General features: G+C 41.8%; 25 non-coding genes across 25 annotated transcripts; 13 read left to right on the top strand and 12 right to left on the bottom strand.

The window, feature by feature from the left end:
• Positions 1–238: 238 nt before the first annotated feature.
• On the bottom strand, positions 239–321 carry trnal-uaa. The gene has a single exon. It is a non-coding gene; the product is annotated as a tRNA-Leu (tRNA).
• A 1,835-nt stretch (positions 322–2,156) lies between these two features.
• Positions 2,157–2,238, top strand: trnas-cga. The gene has a single exon. It is a non-coding gene; the product is annotated as a tRNA-Ser (tRNA).
• Positions 2,239–5,989: 3,751 nt separating this feature from the next.
• Positions 5,990–6,071, bottom strand: trnas-uga. The gene has a single exon. It is a non-coding gene; the product is annotated as a tRNA-Ser (tRNA).
• A 1,467-nt stretch (positions 6,072–7,538) lies between these two features.
• Positions 7,539–7,612, bottom strand: trnat-ugu. Its single transcript has one exon. It is a non-coding gene; the product is annotated as a tRNA-Thr (tRNA).
• Positions 7,613–7,956: 344 nt separating this feature from the next.
• On the bottom strand, positions 7,957–8,030 carry trnat-agu. Its single transcript has one exon. It is a non-coding gene; the product is annotated as a tRNA-Thr (tRNA).
• Positions 8,031–8,113: 83 nt separating this feature from the next.
• Positions 8,114–8,195, top strand: trnas-cga. The gene has a single exon. It is a non-coding gene; the product is annotated as a tRNA-Ser (tRNA).
• A 358-nt stretch (positions 8,196–8,553) lies between these two features.
• On the top strand, positions 8,554–8,627 carry trnat-agu. Its single transcript has one exon. It is a non-coding gene; the product is annotated as a tRNA-Ala (tRNA).
• A 716-nt stretch (positions 8,628–9,343) lies between these two features.
• Positions 9,344–9,425, top strand: trnan-guu. The gene has a single exon. It is a non-coding gene; the product is annotated as a tRNA-Asn (tRNA).
• A 547-nt stretch (positions 9,426–9,972) lies between these two features.
• trnap-agg lies at positions 9,973–10,044 on the top strand. Its single transcript has one exon. It is a non-coding gene; the product is annotated as a tRNA-Pro (tRNA).
• A 1,214-nt stretch (positions 10,045–11,258) lies between these two features.
• On the bottom strand, positions 11,259–11,341 carry trnal-uaa. The gene has a single exon. It is a non-coding gene; the product is annotated as a tRNA-Leu (tRNA).
• A 983-nt stretch (positions 11,342–12,324) lies between these two features.
• On the bottom strand, positions 12,325–12,406 carry trnas-cga. Its single transcript has one exon. It is a non-coding gene; the product is annotated as a tRNA-Ser (tRNA).
• A 1,548-nt stretch (positions 12,407–13,954) lies between these two features.
• On the bottom strand, positions 13,955–14,028 carry trnat-ugu. The gene has a single exon. It is a non-coding gene; the product is annotated as a tRNA-Thr (tRNA).
• Positions 14,029–14,372: 344 nt separating this feature from the next.
• On the bottom strand, positions 14,373–14,446 carry trnat-agu. The gene has a single exon. It is a non-coding gene; the product is annotated as a tRNA-Thr (tRNA).
• Positions 14,447–14,529: 83 nt separating this feature from the next.
• On the top strand, positions 14,530–14,611 carry trnas-cga. The gene has a single exon. It is a non-coding gene; the product is annotated as a tRNA-Ser (tRNA).
• Positions 14,612–15,732: 1,121 nt separating this feature from the next.
• Positions 15,733–15,804, top strand: trnap-cgg. The gene has a single exon. It is a non-coding gene; the product is annotated as a tRNA-Pro (tRNA).
• A 1,616-nt stretch (positions 15,805–17,420) lies between these two features.
• trnas-cga lies at positions 17,421–17,502 on the top strand. Its single transcript has one exon. It is a non-coding gene; the product is annotated as a tRNA-Ser (tRNA).
• A 306-nt stretch (positions 17,503–17,808) lies between these two features.
• On the top strand, positions 17,809–17,882 carry trnat-ugu. Its single transcript has one exon. It is a non-coding gene; the product is annotated as a tRNA-Thr (tRNA).
• Positions 17,883–19,286: 1,404 nt separating this feature from the next.
• trnas-cga lies at positions 19,287–19,368 on the top strand. Its single transcript has one exon. It is a non-coding gene; the product is annotated as a tRNA-Ser (tRNA).
• Positions 19,369–20,556: 1,188 nt separating this feature from the next.
• trnal-uaa lies at positions 20,557–20,639 on the bottom strand. Its single transcript has one exon. It is a non-coding gene; the product is annotated as a tRNA-Leu (tRNA).
• An 816-nt stretch (positions 20,640–21,455) lies between these two features.
• On the top strand, positions 21,456–21,529 carry trnat-ugu. Its single transcript has one exon. It is a non-coding gene; the product is annotated as a tRNA-Thr (tRNA).
• Positions 21,530–22,538: 1,009 nt separating this feature from the next.
• On the bottom strand, positions 22,539–22,610 carry trnap-cgg. The gene has a single exon. It is a non-coding gene; the product is annotated as a tRNA-Pro (tRNA).
• Positions 22,611–23,172: 562 nt separating this feature from the next.
• On the top strand, positions 23,173–23,254 carry trnas-gcu. Its single transcript has one exon. It is a non-coding gene; the product is annotated as a tRNA-Ser (tRNA).
• Positions 23,255–24,442: 1,188 nt separating this feature from the next.
• Positions 24,443–24,516, bottom strand: trnat-agu. Its single transcript has one exon. It is a non-coding gene; the product is annotated as a tRNA-Thr (tRNA).
• A 481-nt stretch (positions 24,517–24,997) lies between these two features.
• trnat-ugu lies at positions 24,998–25,071 on the top strand. Its single transcript has one exon. It is a non-coding gene; the product is annotated as a tRNA-Thr (tRNA).
• Positions 25,072–26,339: 1,268 nt separating this feature from the next.
• Positions 26,340–26,421, bottom strand: trnas-gcu. Its single transcript has one exon. It is a non-coding gene; the product is annotated as a tRNA-Ser (tRNA).
• Between the last annotated feature and the right edge of the window lie 324 nt (positions 26,422–26,745).

A 26,745-nucleotide genomic window follows, 5' to 3' on the forward strand; every position in this document is an offset into this window, starting at 1 on the left:
GTCCAACGTTACAGCACTTTCTATAATACACTGCAAGCGCATCAGCCACAAGTGAGAAATCATTATGGAATAATATGGGCAATTTCCAAAACGTTTTGCGGGTGTTAATTGAGCTGAATATTAATTCCTGAGAATTAAGAAGCTTGCAACGCCTTACTATCAGGATGACTTTTCAGTCCCCAACAACAAGGACAGAATTCAAACCTACACACACTTATATATGAGATTTTAAAACTGTTACCAGGCGTGGGGTTGGAACCCACGCGGATATACATCCATTGGATCTTAAGTCCAACGCCTTAACCACTCAGCCATCCTGGTTGTGTGTTGCCTGCAAAGGCACTGTATACCAAGCCCTGAATTGAATACTGAGAGTTGAGCTCAATCTTCAAAAGTGAGTAACATTTGTAAATAAATAGACACTTTCAACTATCCCGTCAATGGGATTTACATGAGTTTTAAGATCAAATGTAAAAACCAAGACTTTTATAAAATATTGCATATCCTCCTCAAACATCACATGAGTGGCGCTGTGGCTTAGTTGGTTAAAGCGCCTGTCTTGTAAACAGGAGATCCTGAGTTCAACTTTCAGCAGTGCCTACCTTCTTCCTTTAAAGCTTGCAGGGAATGGCTAGAGCGTGCCTTTGGCTCTCTTGCCCATGTCTGTTCTCTGTAGGTATCTGCCCGTTAAAGCATGGTTCCTCTGAAAACTCCCAGCCTGTTTTACATGCAGATGTCAGTCTCCTGGCAAGTGTATGCCTACCAACCAAGCAACGGCCGCTTCCTATCAAAGTGTGGAACTGTGTCTTGGGTCAATTAGACACATCTTTTCATGCTTAGCCCGAATAATGTTCCTGTCAAGATTGCAAAGTAGCTAGGCTTACTGAGCTTCAAGCTACAGACTGGGGACGAAAGGTATTGGTGGTTGGAGTTAGATTGCCACTGGCAATGTATTGCTATGTAGATCCCCACTTTTATTTTGGAACCTATGAACAAGGATGACAGTGATAAAATTACCTGGCAGTTATAAAAGTTGTGTTTTACTTGGCCTTTTCATTGTAAGATCTAACCAACGATGTCTTAGAGAAGGACAAGTAAGAGTTTGTCGAGAAAATTTCATCTAAACATGTAAAATTCAACAATTTGAGACCTTTTGCAACTTTGCTTGTGTTCATAACATCAGATTCAGAAAGATGGAGTTAAACTGGCAAAACTTGGTAAAGTCACTTTATGTCATTAAAGAGAAAGTGTAGTGATGTAGGACAGTCTTCAAAAGATTGTCTATTTGTCATTCAATGATTTTCTGTTCTAAATTAACATTTTAACCCACTTTTTGTGATCCCACGTCCTATTGTTATTCAGGGTCAGACTGTTGTCAATGTAAAAGGATCAGTTTCAGTCTGAGTATCCCCATTAATGTGTTAATCATGTTAACTATCCATATCATCAATCATGAATCCTATTTATCCAGCTAAAACTATCGAAATAATGCATGAAAAGCTACTCACATTGTATCAACTATTTGAAATTGTCTATAAGATACGAGTTGTATAAAATGCACTTTTGTACATGCCAGCAATGTAGAGAAGGTAGAAATCACTAAGCTCTAGAACTGATCCAACAATCGTCAGGTGTCACTTCCTTCAGCAGGGAAATTGGATTCTGCTGTTTTTTCTGGCCATCACCCAGGCCAACCAGCAGAGGGCACTCTGGGCGGTAATATCTGCTAATATCATCAAAAAAGATTCATGCAAATTGTGAAATAACTTAAAATAGCACTGTAAGTGATTTGTATGGATTTATATCTTTATTTTATGTACGCAGCGCTGTACAGTACAGTACATTCATACAAACAGGGGGGTTATTAAGATAATAATAGATAAATACAAAGTATAACAATAAATACAAGATAAATACAGTTGCAATAAGTTAAGAGTCAAAGACACAAGAGGATGGAGGTCCCTGCCCCGTAGAGCTTACAATCTATATACTCTATATACTGATTTTACACTGTATGTCCCCTTTGCAATCACCGCTTGATTGGACCAGAATTGGATTCTTGGAATTTTTTTTAACATCTACTTTTCCCTTATTTTCACAGGTCTATGTGCCGCTTACCTATCTGTACTGAGTTAGTTTCCCTATGGGACAGGCTGGCTGTGATGGCCGAGTGGTTAAGGCGTTGGACTCGAAATCCAATGGGGTTTCCCTGCACAGGTTCGAATCCTGTTCACAGCGAGAGTCCTTATAATGCTTAGTTGTTTAGATAATTGGGCATTTATGCAGATATGTGAAGCACAATGTAACCCCTGCTGATTGGGATTCCAACTTGGGCACAGACGAGGTGTCCGAGTGGTTAAAGGAAAAGTAACACTAAAAATTTTTAACTAAAAAATCTATTCTACCCTCCCCTAATAATTGCCCTATCCTGAAAACCATTTGTTATTTTGAATGCTTTAGTAGAAAATACCTGCAAAAAACTCAGCTTCCTGTCATTTGAACATAGGCGATACAGCGATGCAGGGAAAGTTTCAGGGGATGCATCAACTATGCGGCGATCGATTGATTGAGCCTAGCCTGACTCCTTCCTATACATAAGGAAGGCTAGGCTCGATCAATCGATCGCCTCATAGTGAACGCTTCCCCTGAAACTTTCCCGGCATCGCTGTATCGCCTTTGTTCAAATGACCGGGAGCCAAGTTTTTTACAGGTATTTTCTACTAAAGCATTCAAAATAACAAATGGTTTTCAGGATAGGCCAATTATTGGGGGAGGGTAGAATAGATTTTTAAAAAATTTTTTAGTGTTACTTTTCCTTTAAAGGAACAGTAACACCAAAAAATAAAAATGTTTTTAAGTAATCATAATACAATGCACTGTTGCCCTGCACTGATGAAATTTTCACATTTGCTTCAGAAATTCTACTATAATTTATATAAATAAGCTGCTATGTAGCCATGGAGGCAGCCATTCAAAGGAGAAAAGGCACAGGCACATAGCAGATAACAGATAAAACACCATTGTATTCTACAGAGCTTATCCGTTATCTGCTATGTAGCCTGTGCCTTTTCTCTTTTAAATGGCTGCCCCCATGGCTACACAGCAGCTTCATTTACTAAACTATAGTAATGTTTCTAAAGCAAATACACCAGTTGCAGCAGTGCAGGGCAACAGTACATTATACTGTAGTTCCTTTTATACACTTTGATTTTTTGGTGTTACTGTTCCTTTAAGGCGATGGGCTGCTAATCCATTGTGCTCTGCTCGCGTGGGTTCGAATCCCATCCTCGTCGCTTGTGTTATTGGGGATTGGATGGGTGGGACCCTGTTAGTAACGCATACAATACAGGTACCTGTGCAAGTTGCTGCTGTGCAGTTTGGGGTGAGTGTATGGTTATAATGCAGACAAACCCATTATTATATGACTGCGCCAATTTTTACTTTTTTTGACACGGTCTAATTTTTTCAAGGCAAATTTTCATTCAAGTTTCATGAAAAAGTCCACCAAGGGCAAAATGCAGAGATTCGTTGTGGATCCATGCCTGGGGAACACCATCTGCTCATCACTAATTATGATTATTGTATATAAGGCACAACCTGTGATACATACAAAGATATTTTATTACAGTTTCTCCGCCTTAGATGGCTGTGTTCTAACTTTAATGATTTCTTATTGAAGTCCTGTGAATTATGGGATTGACTACTGAGACGCGGTTATTTGATGGCTGATTTAATTAGGGCTTTTCTATAGCCAGGCTCGGCATTCTGCTATAAGCGATATGGAAAGAAAGAAACCTTCCATTGATATTTCCTCCTCTTTATCTCTGCCTTCTTCTTTGTCTAAAACCTCTGTATCTCAAGTTACGTTAGTTATTAAAACTTTACAGGATTTGTCTATTGGGAATCTGTCTGAGTCTCCTTCTTCTTTGTGCTCCACTAAAAAAGGCTCAGATAATCCTGTAACCTGTGTACTGACAATACAATATAACGAGGCAGTGAGGGTTATTAAGAAAAATATGGCTATTTTACAAACTGATCCTTTATTCAATAAGGATTTACAAATGGGCTGTTGTCTTGTTTCTAGAATATCCCATAGTCTTGGGAATATGTTGTCTCTAAGTGATATTCATGTTCCATCCAAGGAAAATAAAATATGGCTTAGATTTAAAGGTACTTTTAGACGTGGTCCTTGTAGATGTATAACTTGCGAATTTATTAAGGAAGGAGATACTATCTCTAACTTTACTGGAAAAATATTTAAGAAGAAGCAAAAGATTAACTACAATACACATAATGGGATCTATCTGATCTCTTGTGAAAAATGTGGGGAATAATACACAGGGCAGACAGACAGGGTTTATTTAATGGTTAAATGATTCCCTTTTCTCTGTAATAATAAAACAGTACCTGTACTTGATCCCAACTAAGATATAATTACCCCTTATTGGGGCAGAACAATCCTATTGGGTTTATTTAATGGTTAAATGATTCCCTTTTCTCTGTAATAATAAAACAGTACCTGTACTTGATCCCAACTAAGATATAATTACCCCTTATTGGGGGCAGAACAGCCCTATTGGGTTTATTTCATGGTTAAATGATTCCCTTTTCTCTGTAATAATAAAACAGTACCTGTACTTGATCCCAACTAAGATATAATTACCCCTTATTGGGGGCAGAACAGCCCTATTGGGTTTATTTCATGGTTAAATGATTCCCTTTTCTCTGTAATAATAAAACAGTACCTGTACTTGATCCCAACTAAGATATAATTACCCCTTATTGGGGTCAGAACAGCCCTATTGGGTTTATTTAATGGTTAAATGATTCCCTTTTCTCTGTAATAATAAAACAGTACCTGTACTTGATCCCAACTAAGATATAATTACCCCTTATTGGGGGCAGAACAGCCCTATTGGGTTTATTTCATGGTTAAATGATTCCCTTTTCTCTGTAATAATAAAACAGTACCTGTACTTGATCCCAACTAAGATATAATTACCCCTTATTGGGGCAGAACAGCCCTATTGGGTTTATTTAATGGTTAAATGATTCCCTTTTCTCTGTAATAATAAAACAGTACCTGTACTTGATCCCAACTAAGATATAATTACCCCTTATTGGGGGCAGAACAGCCCTATTGGGTTTATTTCATGGTTAAATGATTCCCTTTTCTCTGTAATAATAAAACAGTACCTGTACTTGATCCCAACTAAGATATAATTACCCCTTATTGGGGGCAAAACAGCCCTAGAAATCCAGAGTTCAACTCTCAGCAGTGCTTGCCCTTTTCCCCCAACCCCAAACTTGGAAGTACGAGCTTCCCGCCTGTGGGCAATTTCTCTCACTAGCAGCCTTACAAAAGATGATGTCGGTATGGTAGGCAAAAGATAAGCGTCATAAACAATAAATAATAGACAGAGGAAGAGACTCTCTAACCCAGGGATCCCCAACCAGTGACTCAGGGGCAACATGCTGCTCCCCAACCCCTTGGGTGTTGCTCTCAGTGCCCCCAAACCAGGGAGTTATTTTTGAATTCCTCACTTGGGGGCAAGTTTTGGTTTAATAAAAAAAAGATTTCCTGAATATTAGGGCTGAATATCAATTACTGAAGCAAATCAGCAAATACATTTTAAAAAATGTAAATTAAAAGCATGGGATAGTTGAAAGCTAATTTTGCTGAAATTTCAAGAGTAAGCGCAAAGACGTATATTCAACGTAGAGCTTGGTATTTAGCCAGCCCTTAGCTAAATGGATGAGGAATACTTTTTAAGACCATTTGTGAGTTAGTGTTTTTGGGTATTATCAACTGATTGCATCATGGCAAATACAGAAATATAAACTGTTGAAATTGTGTTACTCTGAGTTTTTTTAAGTTGAAGTTGAGTTAGTGCCCAGGTTGGAATCCAGATCAGCAGGGGTTACATTGTGCTACACATATCTGCATAAATACCTAATTATCTAAACAACTAAGCATTATAAGGACTCTCGCTGTGAACAGGATTCGAACCTGTGCAGGGAAACCCCATTGGATTTCAAGTCCAACGCCTTAACCACTCGGCCATCACGTCCCATAGGGAAACTAACTCAGTACAGATAGGTAAGTGGCACATAGACCTGTGAAAGTGAGGGAAAAGCAGATTTTAAAAAAAATTCCAAAAATCCAATTCTGGTCCAATCAAGCGGTGATTGCAAAGGGGACATACAGTGTAAAATCACTTACAGTGCTATTGTAAGTACTTTCACAGTTTGCATGAATCTTTTTTGATGATATTAGCAGATGTTGCAGCCCAGAGCGCCCTCTGCTGGTTGGCCTGGGTGGTGGGCAGAAAAAACAGCAGAATCCAATTTCCCTGCTGGAGGAAGCGACACCTGACGATAGTTGGATCAGTTCTAGAGCTTAGTGATTTCTACCTTCTCTACATTGCTGGCATGTACAAAAGTGCATTTTATACAACTAGTATCTTATAGACAATTTGAAATAGTTGCTAAAATTTGAGTTGCTTTTTATGCATTATTTTGTTTTAGCTGGGTAAATAGAATTCATGATTCTAGTGAAAATATCTCACAAATTAATACCATCGATCTGTCGCTATGGTGGCCAACTTTCACAATATTTGACCATTCAGCCTTTTGGCCACTTGGTTAGAAGGTCAGATGACTTCCAGGTTGGCCTGTGTATGTAATGTGGGATTTGTGCAATAAAGATGTCAAGAAAACAAAGGCACTGCTGAGATTCAAACTCCAGGATATTCAGCGTACGAGAGAGGTGGTTTCACCGACTAAACCACAACAAACATACAGGAAACATCTGAAGAAGGTTGGTCAATAGATTTCCTAATTAATAGGTAGAATCAACCAAGTAAAGGATCTCACAAGATACTGTAAACATCTGAAGAAGGTTGGTCAATAGATTTCCTAATTAATAGATGGAATCAACCAAGTTAAAGACCTCACAAGATATAGGAAACATCCGAAGAAGGTTGGTCAATAGATTTCCTAGTCAATAGATGGAATCAACCAAGTCAAAGATCTCACAAGGTGCTATAAAGCAATACATGGGTGCATTAGGGATTTTTGCACTAAAAATGCGAAAAAGTCGCACAAGCGTCATTTCTTCACTGTAAATTCTTTTTATAGTAGCCCATCAGTTCCACTCATAGTGATAGGATCTGGGTTACATTGTCTTTAGCTTATAGAGAAGTAAGAGAATACCTTTCATCCCCAGGCTGTAGCTTGAAGCTCAGTAAGCCTAGCTACTTTGCAATCTTCCTGCCTTGACAGGAACATTATTCGGGCTAAGCATGAAAAGATGTGTCTAATTGACCCAAGACACAGTTCCACACTTTGATAGGAAGCGGCCGTTGCTTGGTTGGTAGGCATACACTTGCCATGAGACTGACATCTGCATGTAGAACAGGCTGGGAGTTTTCAGAGGAACCATGCTTTAACGGGCAGATACGTTCAGAGAACAGACATGGGCAAGAGAGCCAAAGGCACGCTCTAGCCGCTCCCCGCAAGCTTTAAAGGAAGAAGGCAGGCACTGCTGAGAGTCGAACTCAGGATCTCCTGTTTACAAGACAGGCGCTTTAACCAACTAAGCCACAGCGCCAACCAGTTGGGGCAGAGCCCGCGGACAGAAAGAGAAATAAGCACACTGATGCCCCATTCTGCAACTTCTTTCTCCCTTGCCTGTAAATTCAGTGAACTACAAGTGTGCACCTTTCTACAAGGGCAGCTAAATGCTCCTCCGTTATTCCCTTCGTATCGCCAAAGGAGTCACGCTTCTGCTTATTTGCATGTCGCTTTGAAATTACCCAGCGGCCATTTTAGTTTGACTCCTTTCTTTTGCCTACCATACCGACATCATCTTTTGTAAGGCTGCTAGTGAGAGAAATTGCCCACAGGCGGGAAGCTCGTACTTCCAAGTTTGAGGTTGAAGAAAATGAAAAGAGCAGGCACTGCTGAGAGTCGAACTCAGGACCTCCTGTTTACTAGACAGGCGCTTTAACCAACTAAGCCACAGCGCCTCCTGCTGCAACTCCAAGGAGGGGATAGGTCTATGTGCCGCTTACCTATCTGTACTGAGTTAGTTTCCCTATGGGACAGACTGGCTGTGATGGCCGAGTGGTTAAGGCGTTGGACTCGAAATCCAATGGGGTTTCCCTGCACAGGTTCGAATCCTGTTCACAGCGAGAGTCCTTATAATGCTTAGTTGTTTAGATAATTGGGCATTTATGCAGATATGTGTAGCACAATGTAACCCCTGCTGATCTGGATTCCAACCTGGGCACTAACTCAACTTCAACTTAAATAAAGGATGTGTTCAGGTTGTTGATTTGGTTTTGCTAATGAGCGCTGCTCACGCCTGCCCAGGAGCAAGGCTCACACCTGAATCAAGAATTTGTTATGAATTTCTGAATCTTTCAAAGTGAGTAACATTTGTAAATTAATAGATGCTTTCAACTATCCTGTCCTTGAGATTTATACAAATTTTAAAAAGTAAAAAACTGAATTCTATAAGACATTAATAAAGTATGCCTTACAGCAGGTGGTGCTGTGGCTTAGTTGGTTAAAGCGCCTGTCTAGCAAACAGGAGATCCTGAGTTCGACTCTCAGCAGTGCCTGCCTCTATTAGATTGTTTCATTTACAAATGCCCCACCCTGTGCTGCTAATGTGCCCATACACAGGCCAACCTGGCAGCCCTAATGGTTGATATTTCATTTATATGTTTATAAAGCCCTACTTGTATATGCCATACTGTACAATTTTACAATGTTGAAAAGAACATACAGGGAGGATATCGGACCAATACTGGCAGCTAAAATCGGCCTGTGTATGGCCACCTTAAGTTGGAGGATAATGTACAGACATAAATCTGAGGGCAAAAGCGCACAAAGGTTTGGCTATTGGAACTTTAGTGCCAGGACTGGACTAGATTATGTTCTAGGGCTCCAGGAGAAGGATCTGATTTCCTTTTTGAATAGTTTGAGAGAGTGTTCCCTACGGAGGAATTCAGGGATAGAGTTAAGGAGCAGTGAGAAAAGTTTCAGATGCGAGAAAGACAGCGGGTAAGGGTGGTCCAAGATAACCCAAAGGCAGCGTGCTGAATGAGCGGGGTTAATGCTCATGCCCATTGGTAATGTAAAAGCAGGAGGAGCAAGTTTGGGTGGGAAGCCCATGAGGGCTGGTTTAGCTGGGTAATATAGCAGCTACTATCAGTGGGATTGGGGCTTCTCTACACTCAGTAGCTCCCTGTAAACAGAAAGCAGCACATAAGGCTGATGTTAAAAAAGGAAATATCAGATGATACCTGTCACAGGGAGCTACACCCAAACACAAGGCGAGGTGGCCGAGTGGTTAAGGCGATGGGCTGTTAATCCCTTGTGCTCTGCACGTGTGGGTTTGAATCCCATCCTTGTTGACTGCTTTATAACCCCATGCATTTGACCAACCTGTGCTCTTATTGCTAAAACAGTGAATAATACTTAAGCAAGCTTTCTCTAAGCCATGTGTGATGGCATAGTATGGAAAATCTAAGTGACGATGCATACCAGTCTTCTATCAGCAAGACTGGCACAAAGATGGCACGGTCTGTGCACCCAAAGAAGCGCTTTGGCCGTCGCGAGTTCTCGCGAGAGGACTAACTTCTACTAAAGGACTACTACAAAGAAGCCATTTCACAGATAAAAAGGACTTTCTGTGAAAAAATATAGGGGAAATGTTTTCCTACAAAAGGAAGGTTCTAAAACTTTTTCCCTCAAGGAGCAGATGCATCCATCACCAGGGTAACATGCAGAAGTACCATTCTGGTGGATGAAAGGCATAAAAGATGCAATGTGGAAAGAAGACAAGACTCTGGTTTACAACAGGCATATTCAGTGAGGGGTACATGGTGCAGTCTTGTGATTTCAATCATGTTGCTGGGCCGTGCATCTCAGGGCTGGTTCATCCCTAAAAGTGTACCATCTGGCTCGTTGGTCTAGGGGTATGATTCTCGCTTAGGGTGCGAGAGGTCCCGGGTTCAAATCCCGGACGAGCCCTAGGGTTTTTAAGGATACCACAACATCTCTCAGCAGTGCCTGCCTTCTCCCTTTAAAGCTTGCGGGGAATGGCTAGAGCGTGCCTTTGGCTCTCTTACCCATGTCTGTTCTCTGTAGGTATCTGCCCGTTAAAGCATGGTTCCTCTGAAAACTCCCAGCCTGTTTTACATGCAGATGTCAGTCTCCTGGCAAGTGTATGCCTACCAAACAAGCAACGGCCGCTTCCTATCAAAGCATGGAACTGTGTCTTGGGTCAATTAGACACATCTTTTCATGCTTAGCCCGAATAATGTTCCTGTCAAGATTGCAAAGTAGCTAGGCTTACTGAGCTTCAAGCTACAGACTGGGGACGAAAGGTATTGGTGGTTGGAGGTAAAACATGTGCGTTGGGGGGAAATTCCTTGGGAATAAAGGATGTGTTCAGGTTGTTGATTTGGTTTTGCTAATGAGCGCTGCTCACGCCTGCCAAGGAGCAAGGCTCACACCTGAATCAAGAATTTGTCATGAGTTTTAATGCAGAGCTGACAAATATGTTTCAATCAAGGCCTTCTTCTTCTTAATTATCCACCTGTCTAACAGATATCTCGAGAGTTTAACAGCAAGTAATACTTGCCCAATAATCCCGATCTTGGTGCAATCTTCTGAATTTGCCCATTTTTCATTTTTATGCCCTTGACAGAGGCTGTAGTCTGGCGCTGTGGCTTAGTTGGTTAAAGCGCCTGTCTAGTAAACAGGAGATCCTTAGTTCGACTCTCAGCAGTGCCTGCCTTTATTAGATTGTTTCAGTTACAAATGCCCCACCCTGTGCTGCTCTGTTTATAAAACCCTACTGGCATATTCTGGGCTGAGCAAAAGTGCCCAAAGGTTTGGGCATTGGCCCTTAAGTGCTGGGACTGGGCCAGATAATGTTCTAGTGCTCCAAGAGTAGTATTCAGGGATGAGCGTGGTTAATGCTCATGCCCATTGGTAATGTTAAAAGCAGGCAGATTAACCCCTGGAAAACATTTTGAAATTATTCCATATTCCATAATGATTTCTCACTTGTGGCTGATGCGCTTGCAGTGTATTATAGAAAGTGCTGTAACGTTGGACAGTATCTAGCATGGGGAGCTTTGCTTGTTTGGGAAATCCCACTTGAAAGCATTTGCACTGAAGCAGGTGATTATGCCCAATTGCCCAAGTAAGGAGCCTTATATATGAGACTTTAAAACATTTACCAGGAGTGGGGTTGGAACCCACGTGGATATACATCCATTGGATCTTAAGTCCAACGCCTTAACCACTCGGCCATCCTGGTTGTCTGTTGTTAACCCCCCACTGTATACCAAGCCCTAATGTGAATACTTAGTGTTGAGCTCAGTGTTCAAAAGTGAGTAACATTTGTAATTAAATAGACACTTTCAACTATCCTGTCCTTGAGATTTACAAGAGCTATAAGACCAAATTCAAACACTGAATAGAAAATATTGCATACATTTCTTAACGCCTCCTCAGGTGGCGCTGTGGCTTAGTTGGTTAAAGCGCTTGTCTAGTAAACAGGAGATCCTGAGTTCGACTCTCAGCAGTGCCTGCCCTTTTCGTTTCCCCCAACCTCAAACTTGGAAGTACGAGCTTCCCGCCTGTGGGCAATTTCTCTCACTAGCAGCCTTACAAAAGATGATGTCGGTATGGTAGGCAAAAGATAAGCGTCATAAACAATAAATAATAGACAGAGGAAGAGACTCTCTAACCCAGGGATCCCCAACCAGTGGCTCAGGGGCAACATGCTGCTCCCCAACCCCTTGGATGTTTCTCTCAGTGCCCCCAAACCAGGGAGTTATTTTTGAATTCCTCACTTGGGGGCAAGTTTTGGTTTAATAAAAAAAAGATTTCCTGAATATTAGGGCTGAATATCAATTACTGAAGCAAATCAGCAAATACATTTTAAAAAATGTAAATTAAAAGCATGGGATAGTTGAAAGCTAATTTTGCTGAAATTTCAAGAGTAAGCGCAAAGACGTATATTCAACGTAGAGCTTGGTATTTAGCCAGCCCTTAGCTAAATGGATGAGGAATACTTTTTAAGACCATTTGTGAGTTAGTGTTTTTGGGTATTATCAACTGATTGCATCATGGCAAATACAGAAATATAAACTGTTGAAATTGTGTTACTCTGAGTTTTTTTAAGTTGAAGTTGAGTTAGTGCCCAGGTTGGAATCCAGATCAGCAGGGGTTACATTGTGCTACACATATCTGCATAAATGCCTAATTATCTAAACAACTAAGCATTATAAGGACTCTCGCTGTGAACAGGATTCGAACCTGTGCAGGGAAACCCCATTGGATTTCGAGTCCAACGCCTTAACCACTCGGCCATCACGTCCCATAGGGAAACTAACTCAGTACAGATAGGTAAGTGGCACATAGACCTGTGAAAGTGAGGGAAAAGCAGATTTTAAAAAAAATTCCAAAAATCCAATTCTGGTCCAATCAAGCGGTGATTGCAAAGGGGACATACAGTGTAAAATCACTTACAGAGCTATTGTAAGTACTTTCACAGTTTGCATGAATCTTTTTTGATGATATTAGCAGATGTTGCAGCCCAGAGCGCCCTCTGCTGGTTGGCCTGGGTGGTGGGCAGAAAAAACAGCAGAATCCAATTTCCCTGCTGGAGGAAGTGACACCTGACGATAGTTGGATCAGTTCTAGAGCTTAGTGATTTCTACCTTCTCTACATTGCTGGCATGTACAAAAGTGCATTTTATACAACTAGTATCTTATAGACAATTTGAAATAGTTGCTAAAATTTGAGTTGCTTTTTATGCATTATTTTGTTTTAGCTGGGTAAATAGAATTCATGATTCTAGTGAAAATATCTCACAAATTAATACCATCGATCTGTCGCTATGGTGGCCAACTTTCACAATATTTGACCATTCAGCCTTTTGGCCACTTGGTTAGAAGGTCAGATGACTTCCAGGTTGGCCTGTGTATGTAATGTGGGATTTGTGCAATAAAGATGTCAAGAAAACAAAGGCACTGCTGAGATTCAAACTCCAGGATATTCAGCGTACGAGAGAGGTGGTTTTACCGACTAAACCACAACAAACATACAGGGAACATCTGAAGAAGGTTGGTCAATAGATTTCCTAATTAATAGGTTAAATCAACCAAGTAAAGGATCTCACAAGATACAGGAAAAATCTGAAGAAGGTTGGTCAATAGATTTCCTAATTAATAGGTTAAATCAACCAAGTAAAGGATCTCACAAGATACTGTAAACATCTGAAGAAGGTTGGTCAATAGATTTCCTAATTAATAGATGGAATCAACCAAGTTAAAGACCTCACAAGATATAGGAAACATCCGAAGAAGGTTGGTCAATAGATTTCCTAGTCAATAGATGGAATCAACCAAGTCAAAGATCTCACAAGGTGCTATAAAGCAATACATGGGTGCATTAGGGATTTTTGCACTAAAAATGCGAAAAAGCCACACAAGCGTCATTTCTTCACTGTAAATTCTTTTTATAGTAGCCCATCAGTTCCACTCATAGTGATAGGATCTGGGTTACATTGTCTTTAGCTTATAGAGAAGTAAGAGAATACCTTTCATCCCCAGGCTGTAGCTTGAAGCTCAGTAAGCCTAGCTACTTTGCAATCTTCCTGCCTTGACAGGAACATTATTCGGGCTAAGCATGAAAAGATGTGTCTAATTGACCCAAGACACAGTTCCACACTTTGATAGGAAGCGGCCGTTGCTTGGTTGGTAGGCATACACTTGCCATGAGACTGACATCTGCCTGTAAAACAGGCTGGGAGTTTTCAGAGGAACCATGCTTTAACGGGCAGATACGTTCAGAGAACAGACATGGGCAAGAGAGCCAAAGGCACGCTCTAGCCGCTCCCCGCAAGCTTTAAAGGAAGAAGGCAGGCACTGCTGAGAGTCGAACTCAGGATCTCCTGTTTACAAGACAGGCGCTTTAACCAACTAAGCCACAGCGCCAACCGGTTGGGGCAGAGCCCGCGGACAGAAAGAGAAATAAGCACACTGATGCCCCATTCTGCAACTTCTTTCTCCCTTGCCTGTAAATTCAGTGAGCTACAAGTGTGCACCTTTCTACAAGGGCAGCTAAATGCTCCTCCGTTATTCCCTTCGTATCGCCAAAGGAGTCACGCTTCTGCTTATTTGCATGTCGCTTTGAAATTTCCCAGCGGCCATTTTAGTTTGACTCCTTTCTTTAGCCTACCATACCGACATCATCTTTTGTAAGGCTGCTAGTGAGAGAAATTGCCCACAGGCGGGAAGCTCGTACTTCCAAGTTTGAGGTTGAAGAAAATGAAAAGAGCAGGCACTGCTGAGAGTCGAACTCAGGATCTCCTGTTTACTAGACAGGCGCTTTAACCAACTAAGCCACAGCGCCTCCTGCTGCAACTCCAAGGAGGGGATAGGTCTATGTGCCGCTTACCTATCTGTACTGAGTTAGTTTCTCTATGGGACAGACTGGCTGTGATGGCCGAGTGGTTAAGGCGTTGGACTCGAAATCCAATGGGGTTTCCCTGCACAGGTTCGAATCCTGTTCACAGCGAGAGTCCTTATAATGCTTAGTTGTTTAGATAATTAGGCATTTATGCAGATATGTGTAGCACAATGTAACCCCTGCTGATCTGGATTCCAACCTGGGCACTAACTCAACTTCAACTTAAATAAAGGATGTGTTCAGGTTGTTGATTTGGTTTTGCTAATGAGCGCTGCTCACGCCTGCCCAGGAGCAAGGCTCACACCTGAATCAAGACTTTGTTATGAATTTCTGAATCTTTCAAAGTGAGTAACATTTGTAAATTAATAGATGCTTTCAGCTATCCTGTCCTTGAGATTTATACAAATTTTAAAAAGTAAAAAACTGAATTCTATAAGACATTAATAAAATATGCCTTACAGCAGGTGGCGCTGTGGCTTAGTTGGTTAAAGCGCCTGTTTAGTAAACAGGAGATCCTGAGTTCGACTCTCAGCAGTGCCTGCCTTTATTAGATTGTTTCATTTACAAATGCCCCACCCTGTGCTGCTAATGTGCCCATACACAGGCCAACCTGGCAGCCCTAATGGTTGATATTTCATTTATATGTTTATAAAGCCCTACTTGTATATGCCATACTGTACAATTTTACAATGTTGAAAAGAACATACAGGGAGGATATCGGACCAATACTGGCAGCTAAAATCGGCCTGTGTATGGCCACCTTAAGTTGGAGGATAATGTACAGACATAAATCTGAGGGCAAAAGCGCACAAAGGTTTGGCTATTGGAACTTTAGTGCCAGGACTGGACTAGATTATGTTCTAGGGCTCCAGGAGAAGGATCTGATTTCCTTGCGAGAGGACTAACTCCTACTAAAGGACTACTACAAAGAAGCCATTTCACAGATAAAAAGGACTTTCTGTGAAAAAATATAGGGGAAATGTTCTCCTGCAAAAGGGAGGTTCTAAAACTTTTTCCCTCAAGGAGCAGATGCATCCATCACCAGGGTAACATGCAGAAGTACCATTCTGGTGGATGAAAGGCATAAAAGATGCAATGTGGAAAGAAGACAAGACTCTGGTTTACAACAGGCATATTCAGTGAGGGGTACATGGTGCAGTCTTGTGATTTCAATCATGTTGCTGGGCCGTGCATCTCAGGGCTGGTTCATCCCCAAAAGTGCAACGTCTGGCTCGTTGGTCTAGGGGTATGATTCTCGCTTCGGGTGCGAGAGGTCCCGGGTTCAAATCCTGGACGAGCCCTAGGCTTTTTAAGGATAACACAACATCTCTCAGCAATGCCTGCCTTCTCCCTTTAAAGCTTGCGGGGAATGGCTAGAGCGTGCCTTTGGCTCTCTTACCCATGTCTGTTCTCTGTAGGTATCTGCCCGTTAAAGCATGGTTCCTCTGAAAACTCCCAGCCTGTTTTACATGCAGATGTCAGTCTCCTGGCAAGTGTATGCCTACCAACCAAGCAACGGCCGCTTCCTATCAAAGTGTGGAACTGTGTCTTGGGTCAATTAGACACATCTTTTCATGCTTAGCCCGAATAATGTTCCTGTCAAGGCAGGAAGATTGCAAAGTAGCTAGGCTTTCTAAGCTTCAAGCTACAGACTGGGGACGAAAGGTATTGGTGGTTGGAGGTAAAAGATCTTTGACTTAATTGATTCCATCTATTGATTAGGAAATCTATTGACCAACCTTCTTCAGATGTTTCCTGTATCTTGTGAGATCTTAAACTTGGTTGATTCCACCTATTAATTAGGAAATCTATTGACCAACCTTCTTCAGATGTTTCCTGTATCTTGTGAGATCTTAAACTTGGTTGATTCCATCTATTGATTAGGAAATCTATTGATCAACCTTCTTCAGATGTTTCCTTTATCTTGTGAGATCTTAAACTTGGTTGATTCCACCTATTAATTAGGAAATCTATTGACCAACCTTCTTCAGATGTTTCCTATATCTTGTGAGATCTTAAACTTGGTTGATTCCACCTATTAATTAGGAAATCTATTGACCAACCTTCTTCAGATGTTTCCTGTATCTTGTGAGGTCTTTGACCAAGGTTCTTCAGATGTTTCCTGTATGTTTGATGTTCATTCAAAAAAATGATCATAACACATCACCCGCCAGTTAATGCAGAGGCTTAGTGTGTTAAACCACCTCTCTCATACAAACTCATACTGAGTTTGGATCACAGCAGTGCCTTCATTTTCTTGACCTAGTTATTGCAGAAATCCCACATTGTAAACACAGGCCAAACTGAAAGTCATCTGTTTGACCTTCTATGCAAGTGGCCAAAAGGCTAAATTATCACGTACTGTTAAAGTTGGCCACCCATGCTACAGATCATTGGTATTAATTTGTGAGATATTTTCACTAGAATCATGAATCCTATTTATCCAGCTCAAACTCGAAATCATCGAAATAATGCATAAAAAGCTACTCACATTGTATCAACTATTTTAAATTGTCTATAAGATACTAGTTGTATAAAATGCACTTTTGTACATGCCAGCAATGTAGAGAAGGTAGAAATCACTAAGCTGTAGAACTGATCCAACTATCATCAGGTGTCACTTCCTCCAGCAGGGAAATTGGATTCTGCTGTTTTTCTGCTTATCACCCAGGCCAAACAGCAGAGGGCGCTCTGGGCTGCAACATCTGCTAATATCATCAAAAAAGATTCATGCTAATTGTGAAATAACTTAAAATAGCACTGTAAGTGATTTTACACTGTATGACCCCTTTGCAATCACCGCTTGATTGGACCAGAGTTGGATTCTTGGAATATTTTTTAACATCTACTTTTCCCTTATTTTCACATGTGCCACTTACCTATCTGTACTGAGTTAGTTTCTCTATGGGACAGACTGGCTGTGATGGCCGAGTGGTTAAGGCGTTGGACTCGAAATCCAATGGGGTTTCCCTGCACAGGTTCGAATCCTGTTCACAGCGAGAGTCCTTATAATGCTTAGTTGTTTAGATAATTAGGCATTTATGCAGATATGTGTAGCACAATGTAACCCCTGCTGATCTGGATTCCAACCTGGGCACTAACTCAACTTCAACTTAAAATAAGTATGTGTTCAGGTTGTTGATTTGGTTTTGCTAATGAGCGCTGCTCACGCCTGCCAAGGAGAAAGGCTCAACTATCCTGTCCTTGGAATTTACTTGAGTTTTAAGATCAAATGTAAAAACTGAATTATCAGTAAGACTTTTAGAAAATATTATTTGCATACATTCACCAGTGTGAAAACAGTTGGCGCTGTGGCTTAGTGGGTTAAAGCGCCTGTCTTGTAAACAGGAGATCCTGAGTTCGACTCTCAGCAGTGCCTGCCTTCTTCCTTTAAAGCTTGCGGGGAATGGCTGGAGCGTGCCTTTGGCTCTCTTGCCCATGTCTGTTCTCTGTAGGTATCTGCCCGTTAAAGCATGGTTCCTCTGAAAACTCCCAGCCTGTTTTACATGCAGATGTCAGTCTCCTGGCAAGTGTATGCCTACCAACCAAGCAACGGCCGCTTCCTATCAAAGTGTGGAACTGTGTCTTGGGTCAATTAGACACATCTTTTCATGCTTAGCCCGAATAATGTTCCTGTCAAGATTGCAAAGTAGCTAGGCTTACTGAGCTTCAAGCTACAGACTGGGGACGAAAGGTATTGGTGGTTGGAGTTAGATTGCCACTGGCAATGTATTGCTATGTAGATCCCCACTTTAATTTTGGAACCTATGAACAAGGATGACAGTGATAAAATGAACTGGCAGATATAAAAGTTGTGTTTTACGTGGCCTTTTCATTGTAAGATCTAACCAACGATGTCTTAGAGAAGGACAAGTAAGAGTTTGTCGAGAATATTTCATCTAAACACATATAATTCAACAATTTGAGGCCGGTGTAACCTTTTGCAACTTTGCTTTTGTTTATAACATCAGATTCTGAAAGATGGAGTTAGGCTGATGCCACACGCGGCATAGGGCTGATTTTTTCAGCAAGCGGAAAAACGCTTGCTGAAAATTCAGCCCTACGCCTGCTACTTGTGCCTGCACCTGAATGAATGGAATACGCTCAGGTACAGGCACATGTAGCCGATATACACATGAAAATGCGAGAGAATGCAAAGTCTCACGTTCTAATTGTTCTAATTGTTCTAATTGACAAACCCACTTTTTGTGAACCCACGTCCTATTGTTATTCAGGGTCAGACTGTTGTCAATGTTAAAGGATCAGTTTCAGTCTGAGTATCCCCATTAATGTGTTAATCATGTTAACTATCCATTTCATCAATCATGAATCCTATTTATCCAGCTAAAACTATCGAAATAATGCATAATGGTCTATAAGATACTAGTTGTATAAAATGCACTTTTGTACATGCCAGCAATGTAGAGAAGGTAGAAATCACTAAGCTCTAGAACTGATCCAACTATCGTCAGGTGTCGCTTCCTCCAGCAGGGAAATTGGATTCTGCTGTTTTTCTGCCCATCACCCAGTCCAACCAGCAGAGGGCACTCTGGGCTGCAACATCTGCTAATATCATCAAAAAAGATTCATGCTAATTGTGAAATTACTTCAAATAGCACTGTAAGTGATTTTACACTGTATGTCCCCTTTGCAATCACCGCTTGATTGGACCAGAGTTGGATTCTTGGATTTTTTTTTAAAAAATCTGCTTTTCCATCACTTTCACAGGTCTATGTGCCACTTACCTATCTGTACTGAGTTAGTTTCCCTATGGGACAGGCTGGCTGTGATGGCCGAGTGGTTAAGGCGTTGGACTCGAAATCCAATGGGGTTTCCCTGCACAGGTTCGAATCCTGTTCACAGCGAGAGTCCTTATAATGCTTAGTTGTTTAGATAATTAGGCATTTATGCAGATATGTGTAGCACAATGTAACCACTGCTGATCTGGATTCCAACCTGGGCACTAACTCAACTTCAAAAAAACTCAGAGTAACACAATTTCAACAATTTAAGATCATATTTCTGGATTTGCCATGATGCAATCAGTTGATAAAACCCAAAAACACGAACTCACAAATGGTCTTAAATAGTATTCCTCATCCATAAAAGCGGCACCTGGAGAAATAATTTATTGCCAAGGTATACAGAATGGGCAAATTCATGAAATGGTAATGATTCCATGTTTGTGAGCCTTCACAGCTGCCCCAGTGACAAAAAAGGGACAGATTTTGTAGCCCAACCAACCAAACCTTTCTGCGATCAACGGAAACCTTGACAAACCATTTTGGAAATTGCCCATATTATTCCAAAATGACATCTCACTTCATATTTATCACTTGTGCCGGTTGTGCTTGCAGTGTATTATAGAAAGTGCTTACAGTATTTGCACTGAAGCAGGTGATTATACACAATTACCAAAGGTGGGAGTCATATATAAGAGACTTTAAAACTCTTACTGAGTGGGGCTGGAACCCACGCGAACATATAATTATTGGATTTTATGCCCAATACCGTAACCGTTTTTGGCAGTGTTTAGCTAAGGGCTGGCTAAATACCAAGCTCTACGTTGAATGTACGTCTTTGCGCTTACTCTTGAAATTTCAGCAAAATTAGCTTTCAACTATCCCATGCTTTTAATTTACATTTTTTAAGATTTATTTGCTGATTTGTTTCAGTAATTAATATTCAGCCCAATCAACACATGCAAAACAGTTTGGAATTTTCCCAAAGTGATTTCTCACTTCATTGTTTTTCATTTATCACACAAAAAAACAGCGATTTCCAGACACATATACTGATTCATTCCAGAAATTAATATTCAGCCAATCAACACTTGCAAAACATTTTGAAATGATCCCGTATTCCATAATGATTTCTCACTTGTGGCTGATGCGCTTGCAGTGTATTATAGAAAGTGCTGTAACGTTGGGCAGTATCTAGCATGGGGAGCTTTGCTTGTTTGGGAAATCCCACTTGAAAGCATTTGCACTGAAGCAGGTGATTATGCACAATTGCCCAAGTGGGGAGCCTTATATATGGGATTTTATAACTTCTACCAGGAGTGGGGTTGGAACCCACGCAGATATACATCCATTGGATCTTAAGTCCAACGCCTTAACCACTCAGCCATCCTGGTTACATGATGTGCAGTTGAAAGGAGAGACTCAGCCCCAGTAACTTCGGCCCATGAATAGGTGCCGGGATATGTGGATCCCACCCTTGTCAGCTGTGTTATTATCCAATGAGTTAGTGTTGTAACTAAAAACAAATTTCAAAGTTATAGTATTACTTACAAAACTTGAAAACTGTTTGTAGATTCTCCTCAGAAGCATGTGGCGCTGTGGCTTAGCTGGTTAAAGCGCCTGTCTAGTTAACAGGAGATCCTGAGTTCGAATCTCAGCAGTGCCTGCCTTCTTCCTTTAAAGCTTGCGGGCAATGGCTAGAGCATGCCTTTGGCTCTCTTACCCATGTCTGTTCTCTGTAGGTATCTGCCCGTTAAAGCATGGTTCCTCTGAAAACTCGAGAATTTAACAGCACGTAATACTTATCTTGGTGCAATCTTCCTGAGATCCTGAGTTCGCCTCTCAGCAGTGCCTGCCCTTTTCGTTTCCCCCAACCTTAAACTTGGAAGTACGAGCTTCCCGCCTGTGGGCAATTTCTCTCACTAGCAGCCTTACAAAAGATGATGTCGGTATGGTAGGCAAAAGAAAGGAGTCAAACTAAAATGGCCATTGGGAAATTTCAAAGCGACATGCAAATAAGCAGAAGCGTGACTCCTTTGGCGATACGAAGGGAATAACGGAGGAGCATTTAGCTGTCCCTTTAGCTGCCCTTGTAGAAAGGTGCACACTTGTAGCTCACTGAATTTACAGGCAAGGGAGAAAGAAGTTGCAGAATGGGGCATCAGTGTGCTTATTTCTCTTTCTGTCCACAGGATCAGCCCCACCCGGTTGGCGCTGTGGCTTAGTTGGTTAAAGCGCCTGTCTTGTAAACAGGAGATCCTGAGTTCGACTCTCAGCAGTGCCTGCCTTCTCTTTTTAAAGCTTGCGGGGAATGGCTAGAGCATGCCTTTGGCGCTCTTACCATGAGGGTTGGTTTAATTGGCTCCTTAATAGCCCCTTTATGTACTGGCAGCCTACAGGAGGCTCTGTTTGGCATTATACTTGGTTTTTATACAAACACAATTTGCCCCTCTGTGTGCCCCTCTGGCATTTGTCAGAGCCCACAGATTGCCAGTACACCCAGCCCTAATTTGAAAATTTGCAAAATGGCAAAAATTATTGAAATGCATTGAAGTCAATAAATTACTTTTTAACTGTGCAATTTATTTTTGCAGCAGTTTATGGGCATTTTTTTTTGGCAAAACCTGGCGAAAAATATCACTAATTATAAGCCCCGCCTATTTTCCTCAAGGCATGATTCTTTGGCAGTTGACAAATCTAAAGTTGCATAGAAACATTGGGAAGCTATGAATTTGTGTTAATTTCCCTTAATTTTCAGCACTTGTCTATAGAAGCCCCTCTGGCATTTGCCAGAATCCACAGATTGCCAGTCCGGGCCGCTTGTTACTAATGTGTTTGCAGTGTTTTAACTTTGGTTGTTCATGAAACATCTATTGGATGTTAAGTCCAATGCCTTAACCACTTGGCCATCCTGGTTGGTTGTGGTTAGCACGCCATTGTATACCAAGCCCTAATGTGAATATTCAGTGTTGAGCTCAATCTTCCAAAGTGAGTAACATTTGTAAATAAACACTTTCAACTATCCTGTCCTTGAAATTTACATGAGTTTTAAGATGAAATGTAACCCTGTAATATGAATACTTAACATTTTGTAAGAAATTTGATTTATTTTACCCTGAACTCAGTCCAAAGTGCTGAATTAATCTGCCAATGCATTGCCATTTTCAGCAACTGTTCTTTGAATTCCAAGCACCTTCTGTTGTTAGGGGTCGCGGGAGCATTTTTTTGGACTTGCACCTGCATGAATCCTTGCAGAACTTCAGTGAGATGTTGTGGTATCCTTAAAATGCCTAGGGCTCGTCCGGGATTTGAACCCGGGACCTCTCGCACCCGAAGCGAGAATCATACCCCTAGACCAACGAGCCAGACGTTGCACTTTTGGGGATGAACCAGCCCTGAGATGCACGGCCCAGCAACATGATTGAAATCACAAGACTGCACCATGTACCCCTCACTGAATATGCCTGTTGTAAACCAGAGTCTTGTCTTCTTTCCACATTGCATCTTTTATGCCTTTCATCCACCAGAATGGTACTTCTGCATGTTACCCTGGTGATGGATGCATCTGCTTCTTGAGGAAAAAAGTTTTATAACCTTCCTTTTGCAGGAAAACATTTCCCCTATATTTTTTTTCTCATAAAGACCTTTTTATCTGTGAAATGACTTCTTTGTAGTTCAAGTAGTCTAATAAACTAGTCGTAGGAAGTATAAGTATGAAAGCAAGGTCCGCTATTTCTGGGCACTGTATGTCAACATAGACCCTGGGATGTACCCATTAATGAAGAAGAAATAGGGTGGGCAACATAACAAATGCAATGGCTGGCACCCTGTCTCTCCCCTGAGCAGAAGAGGCGTCCTCTGCATGAGTTTGAGAGATCGCTTCCCGAATGCTCAAGACAAAGTGGCCGGAAGCACAGCTCGCCCAAGGACGAGGTGGCCGAGTGGTTAAGGCGATGGACTGCTAATCCATTGTGCTCTGCACGCGTGGGTTCGAATCCCATCCTCGTCGTTAACATTATAACACCGTGTATTTATTCAGCATTTGCCCTTCCGCTAAAAGAGTGCTCAAGCAATCTGTCTCAAAAGTTGCCTTTGCTCGCACAGCATGTAGCATAAAATGGACAAAGCAAGTGTAACCCTATTTTGGCTACGGTTGTACTTTTAACACGCAATCACCTGCGTGTGGCGCTACAGGAGCCCTGAGCCCCCGCTTATTATGGGGGACAGGTGTAATATAAATGGCGTGCCTCCACCCAGGGTAGGTATAGGTAGAACTATATGTTTCCTCCCTGGGAAAACTCTATGAGGTCCTCCTTGGACCCGGACTCCCAGCAACTCCCGGTACCTTGCCCCTCCCTTGGGGTAGCTGCTTACCAGGCAGTTGAGGATCCTCAGTATATGAACCACCAAGACACTGGTTAAAATGGTGAACCAGATGAACTTGTTTATTGATGCAGGCAGAACACTTCAGAGGATGTCACACAGACGGCTCAAGTCACACACTCTCTCTTTGGGCTACCCCCGGTACTCCCGCCGGATGCTTCCACCTAGGAACTCACCCCGGTCCACGCGTAGGGCCCCTTCACTGGGAACACTCCCAGGTGCTGACTTGGCTCCTCTTACTACACACTACAGATCCTTAACTCCAGCCATGAGTGCTGGGGGGTCTTAACCCCTCTCTCTCCTGTTGGGGCTATCACTGCCCTTCTCTCTAGCCTGCCTGTCACTCCTAGAGTGACCTGTTACAGTACCTCCTGTACTAGAACACAAGCCTGTTATACACTTCTTTACAAGAAGCAGTCCCAGGACGAAGACCTGCTGAAACTGGGAGTCATTCCCTTTTTATACTTTTAGCACAGCGACATCTAGTGGTTACTGTTAACTTGCAGGGAAACTCCCTTTTCACACATAAACACCTAGGACCACCTTTAGGTGTCCAAATCTCATAAGGCCACCCTCATGGTGCCTGTCTAAAGGGGAACTAATCCTGAAGGGGCCCAATTCTTTGGGTTCCCTACACAAGCAAGTCTACTAGCCGTAAGAGTGGCACAAAGAGGGCAAGCTTCTTGCGCTTTCTTGGATCTGAGAAAGCCTTTTGTTCATCATTTCTTTTCACGAGTCGACTGACTCCAGCAAAGGAACTACTAGAAATAACTGTTTTTACCTGGTGGAGGATGTAGGGCCAGTCACTTAAAAAAGGCACTGCTGAGAGTTGAACTCAGGATCTCCTGTTTACTAGACAGGCGCTTTAACCAACTAAGCCACAGCGCCCCCTGCTGTAGCACCACGGAGGGGATTCAATATTTTCTAAAGATCTTGTTGAGAATTCAGTTTTTGCATTTGATCTTAAAACATGTAAATTTGAAGGACGGGATAGTTGAAAGTACCTTTTTGCCAAATCTTTCTTTATTGACTTTCTTATAACAAAAAGAAGGGGGTTTAGAAAAAAAGTGGGTAAAGTCAGTTTGTTACAAAATGTTAGGTATTCATATTACAGGGTTAACAACAAGTCATTGCTATACAGGAATTGTAAGGTATATAAAGTATCATCCAAGTAGAATTATTAACCAGTGGGATTTGTTGGTGTAGGGCTCAGCCTGATATCTTAAAGGACATGTAAAGCCTACATTTGCCTACAATGTATATTAGTTGGGCACATCTCCCCCACCCAAATGGCATCCTTTGTACATATATTCCCTCTATTTGCCAGCACCATTTCTCTTTCTGTCCACAGGATCAGCCCCAACCGGTTGGCGCTGTGGCTTAGTTGGTTAAAGCACCTGTCTTGTAAACAGGAGATCCTGAGTTCGACTCTCAGCGGTGCCTGCCTTTATTAGATTGTTTCAGTTACAAATGCCCCACCCTGTGCTGCTCTGTTTATAAAACCCTGCTGGCATATTCTGCGCTGAGCAAAAGTGCACAAAGGTTTGGGCATTGGCCCTTAAGTGCCGGGACTGGGCCAGATAATGTTCTAGTGCTCCAGGAGTAGTATGGAGGGATTCAGGGATGAGCGGGGTTAATGCTCATGCCCATTGGTAATGTAAAAGCAGGAGGAGCAAGTTTGGGTGGGAAGCCCATGAGGGCTGGTTTAGCTGGGTAATATAGCAGCTACTATCAGTGGGATTGGGGCTTCTCTACACTCAGTAGCTCCATGTAACAGAAAGCAGGACATAAGGCTGATGTTAAAAAAGGAAATATCAGATGAAACCTGTCACAGGGAGCTATATATAGTTAACCTACCCAATTTAACACCACCCAGTAAATGCCCCTAAAATGGGAGAGCACTGAATGTTTACAAAATGCCTGGCACTGAGGGGAACCGAAATGGGAAATTCTGCTAGCACTTAAAGGGTTAAATTCACAACCAGGAGTGGGGTTCAAACCCACGCGGATATACATCCATTGGATCTTAAATCCAACGCTTCAACCACTCGGCCATCCTGGTTGACAGCAAAGAACACACTCTATACCAAGCCCTAATGTGAATACTTAGTGTTGAGCTGAATCTTCAAAAGTGAGTAACTTGTGTAAATAAATAGACACTTTCAACTATCCCGTCCTTGAGATTTACATGAATTTTAATGTCAAATGTATTGGAAGCTTTGAGGCGATTTTTTAGAATTTCCATAATTTTTTATAGAAACTGCTCCATGTGTGTGGGTTCAAATCCCATTCTCGTCGCTAGAACTATTCATTCAGGGAATTCAGGCACAGTCTTCTCCCTGATTCAAGCCAGCTGTAGGGATCCAGATAAATCCGCATGGGTTCAAACTCTACTCCTGGTAAGGGTATTCAACCTTCCTTTTGCAGGAAAACATTTCCCCTATATTTTTTTTAACATAAAGACCCTTTTATCTGTGAAATAACTTCTTTGTAGTAGTCCTTTAGTAGGAGTAAGTCCTCTCGCGAGAACTCGGGACGGCCAAAGCGCTTCTTTGGGTGCACAGACCGTGCCATCTTTGTGCCAGTCTTGCTGATAGAAGACGGGTATGCATCGTCACTTAGATTTTCCATGCTATGCCATCAAACAAGGCTTATTGCTGTTTTAGCAATAAGAGCACAGGCTGGTCAAATTCATTGGGTTATAAAGCAGTCGACGAGGATGGGATTCGAACCCACGCGTGCAGAGCACAATGGATTAGCAGTCCATCGCCTTAACCACTCGGCCACCTCGTTTTCTGCGGAGTATTTGACTGGTAGTCTTGGATGTTTGACTCAGATAAGGTTACCAGGCCCATTAGACTTTGGCTGCCACGTATGGAAAACTTTATATACTATATATACATAATGATTTCTCACCACATATTTCTCACTTGTGGCTGATGCGCTTGCAGTGTATTATAGAAAGTGCTGTAACGTTGGACAGTAGTGTTTAGCTCAGTCTTCCAAAGTGAGTATCATTTTTAACAAAAATAGACACAGGAGTTTCCAACTGGAGACTGAATACTAATCCCTTATTTGAATATTTACTGCTGAGCTCAAACTTCAAAAGTGAGCAAG

This window comes from Xenopus tropicalis, chromosome 3 (genome assembly GCF_000004195.4).
Source record: "Xenopus tropicalis strain Nigerian chromosome 3, UCB_Xtro_10.0, whole genome shotgun sequence".
Classification (NCBI taxonomy): domain Eukaryota; kingdom Metazoa; phylum Chordata; class Amphibia; order Anura; family Pipidae; genus Xenopus; species Xenopus tropicalis.